At 47.4% G+C, this 3,611-nt stretch overlaps 1 protein-coding gene across 2 annotated transcripts in view; it reads right to left on the bottom strand.

Moving 5' to 3' along the window:
• Positions 1-1,912, bottom strand: part of hyal6 (hyaluronoglucosaminidase 6) — a 12,520-nt gene extending 10,608 nt beyond the window's left edge. Inside the window, exon 1 of one of the 2 annotated variants that reach the window (XM_080475484.1) lies at positions 1,818-1,912. The gene's annotated coding sequence lies outside the window, so the exon portion shown is untranslated. The remainder of the gene's footprint in view (positions 1-1,817) is intronic. The other variant, XM_080475485.1, reaches the window with a different exon arrangement.
• Positions 1,913-3,611: the final 1,699 nt, after the last annotated feature.

The following is a 3,611-nucleotide window of genomic DNA, read 5'->3' as shown; positions in this document are numbered from 1 at the left end:
TTGGTCTCAGACTCTACTGGGTGTTTGGTCTCAGACTCTACTGGGTGTTTGGTCTCAATCTCAGACTCTACTGGGTGCTTGGTCTTAGACTCTACTGGGTGTTTGTCCTCAGACTCTACTGGGTGTTTGGTCTCAGACTCTACTGGGTGCTTGGTCTCAGACTCTACTGGGTGTTTGGTCTCAATCTCAGACTCTACTGGGTGCTTGGTCTTAGACTCTACTGGGTGTTTGGCCTCAGACTCTACTGGGTGTTTGGTCTCAGAATCTACTGGGTGTTTGGTCTCAGACTCTACTGGGTGCTTGGTCTCAGACTCTACTGGGTGTTTGGTCTCAATCTCAGACTCTACTGGGTGTTTGGTCTCAGACTCTACTGGGTGCTTGGTCTCAGACTCTACTGGGTGTTTGGTCTCAGACTCTACTGGGTGTTTGGCCTCAGACTCTACTGGGTGTTTGGCCTCAGACTCTACTGCAGGGGTCTTCAGTTCCTGTCCTGCAGGTTCAGGTTCAGGTTCCTCCGAGCAGCAACACACCTGAAAGTATGAAGGCTCATTATTCAGCTTTTTAACAAGCTTGATGACATCATCATTAGATTAAAGTGCTGAAGCTGGAGAACTGAACCCTGCAGGACACCGTCCCTCCGGGACCAGGACTGAGGACCCCCGGTCTACTTGGTACCATGGTACGTCGTGCTACACCCTGGTACACCTTGGTACACCTTGGTACACCTTGGTACACCGTGGTACGCAGTGGTACATAGTGGTATATCGTGGTACATCGTGCTACACCCTCATACACCTTGGTACACTGTGGTACACCGTGGTATGCAGTGGTACATACTGGTATATCGTGGTACATCGTGCTACTCCGTGGTACACTGTGGTAAACTGTGGTTTTTCTGTTAGTTGCGTCTGAAGCTCCGTGGGAGCGGCAGATCAGCTTTAAGAGTCGTGGAAGGACCAATGGCATTCTAATAGTGTATTTTTAATAATATTTGATGTGTTTTTCCATGAAAGGAGTTAAACTCTGAAACTCCCAACTCTGAAACCAAACCAGCAGGGGGCGCACATGATTATAAAACTGTCATCATGACTCCTCTTGTAATGGCAGCATAGCGAGACGACGCTCCTGAGAGAACTTTAAAATATCCTCTAAACTCCTGAATTAAACCCACCAAGTACAAAAAAACCTTCCGAGTAGCAGGACAACAAAGGAAACGGCAGAAAAAAACAAGAAAAATACGGCTAAATTAAAAGAAACAGACGAAAGACCCACGTGACGCGGAATGCTTTGCTAGCAGAAAAGGAAGTAAACATGGAGAGAATATTGCCGGAAATCCAAGAATTCTTAAAGAAAACAAACTGCCAGCGGGAGGATATGAAAGACAAGTTCAACAAAACAAACTAGACAATCAACGAAGCAGAAACTCGATTTGACGCCGTGGAAACGAGGCAACAAACAAGTGACCCGTGACTGAGACGCGAGCTTAAAGTCCAGGAGAAACACCAAGAGGGACGAGCAAGGCCAGACACTCAATGATGTCCTTTGTGGACAAACTGGACATAAAACTCTTCATAATAATGTTTTTGACAGAAAAAGGACATTGTGCCGTTTACTCCTCGACCTTTGGGCTTGAAATATCCTCCGATTAGAGGAGAGACTAGTTGTCAGTCTGGATTGGAAAGACTGAGAACCAGAAGCTGGACTTGGTTGATTCTTCCACCACTTCTACTCCCGTTAATTAACGTGATGCAGCTCAGACTCTGCCTCGTTCACTCACTTCTCAATAAGACCAAATGAATGAAAAAAAGACCACGTACCTTCCCCTCCTCTGCTGACGATGGCAGACAAACTCAGAAAACGTCCATTGGAGAAGCTTGTGAGCGTCCCTCTGTCTCTGCAGGGTCCCCGGGGTAGAAGTGGGGCAGATAGATGCCCCCGGTCGCTGGTCTGGCCCCTCCTCCTCGCCAATTGACAGCTCATTATAACGACTGTCAGAATAAACCTGCAGTGGACAGGCTGGAAAGAATTACGTAAGCTCTTATTTGGGGCTTCACTTATATACACTTTTTAACTGCGTGAGCAGTCACAAGAATCAATAATTAAACAAACCAATGATCCACGATCAGCATCCAGCGACACGAACGGCTCTCAGACCGGCTTGTTGGTTCAGAAGATGTTATCAAGAAAATGACAGGAAGTCAATCTGTACTTAATGGTTTTCATTGATGTTAAAGTTCTAAAAGACGTTGATTCAAAGGCCAAAATCAAAGATCCATCCCTTCAGGTTCTCACTGAAAGAAGGGAGAACAAACACCCCGACTAACAGGGGAGATGGCAAATAAGATAGGACAGGAAACAATGATAAATACGAAAACAGACAGGTCATATAACAGATTTGTTTTGTCCGTATTTCTGCCTCCTGGAAGCGGACAGACGTCGACTAGGTGTGCAGTACCACCAGGAGCCACGTGGGGCAGTGTTGAGATTAGAAGCTAATAGAGTTTCTAAGCAGATTCTAACGCTGCTGCAGAGGTTTCTTTCTTTTTTGTTCTTTTCTTTTCAGAACACATCCTAGTATTTCATGTGTAATCGGCGGGATGTGTACTTTGAACTGGATCGGTACTTGGTCTCAAACTGATGACGTTTCAGTGTGTAGAACATATGTACATAAACGCAGTGACGTTTACAGCATTTGAAGCACAAGTATCGGTCTGAGTACACAGAGTACTGAGTGTAAATTAAAGTGGGAGAAGAACGAGAGGAAAAACAGACATGGCAGAGAGGAACAGACAAGATCATCAATACAGGACCTGCTTGGATGACTGCTGGGATAAAAAGGTACAACACCAAGAGGAACCACGGATAAATAGCCAGAATAATCATGTATCAGGTAAACTAACATGTAGGATAATAGATGAGACGCACACCAGGTCACATGTAGGATAAGAGGGAGAGTAACAGTACTTGTAGGGAAACACTGAGGTAAGGAGCCTGGAGGATCCTGTCAAACAAAGAGCAGGGCACACTGAGATCGAGGGCCGACGACTCTGCAGGAGAAAGTAGCTGCTGACTCCTGACCACCTGCTGAAGGTGTTGCAGCTGTGAAAACATCTGGAGGATCATGGTGTGGCTGAGCGCCGCCTCACCTCCGTATCAGCGCCTCAGACCCATCCAGAAACATCAGTCCACAGCTACACAAACAGACGAGCCGTCCTCCAGGTTTACTCTGTGTCCTGCGCCCTTGCGGCGGTCATGCTACTCCGCCTCACGCAGACGCTGACGCTGGCGAAACATCAGCTCAGACTTCCTGGAGAAACAGCCTCCTCTGCTGTCCTGGAGCCGCTGTTATTACTGGAAATAAAGAAGAGATAAAGTTCAGTGTCGTCGGCGTAACGCTGGAATCCAGTGAGCCTGGATCTCGTGTCGGTAGCTCAGGACGCCCCCGGCAGACCAGGCAGCTGTGGAAACACTGAACTGCTGAGCAGAGCAGCTGGATGTTGGTGCTGCAGGAACCGGCGGCGGCAGAGAACAGTCTGTCTGAAAACTGATCCGGATCAGTCCTGAATGGAACGACTCAGACCTGCAGCTCATCTGATCAGGTCAAAGTTCAG

This window comes from Lipophrys pholis, assembly GCF_963383615.2.
Source record: "Lipophrys pholis genome assembly, chromosome: 11".
NCBI lineage: Eukaryota > Metazoa > Chordata > Actinopteri > Blenniiformes > Blenniidae > Lipophrys > Lipophrys pholis.
Note: the sequence above shows the minus strand (reverse complement) of the source record. Positions and strands in the feature narration are given on the sequence as shown.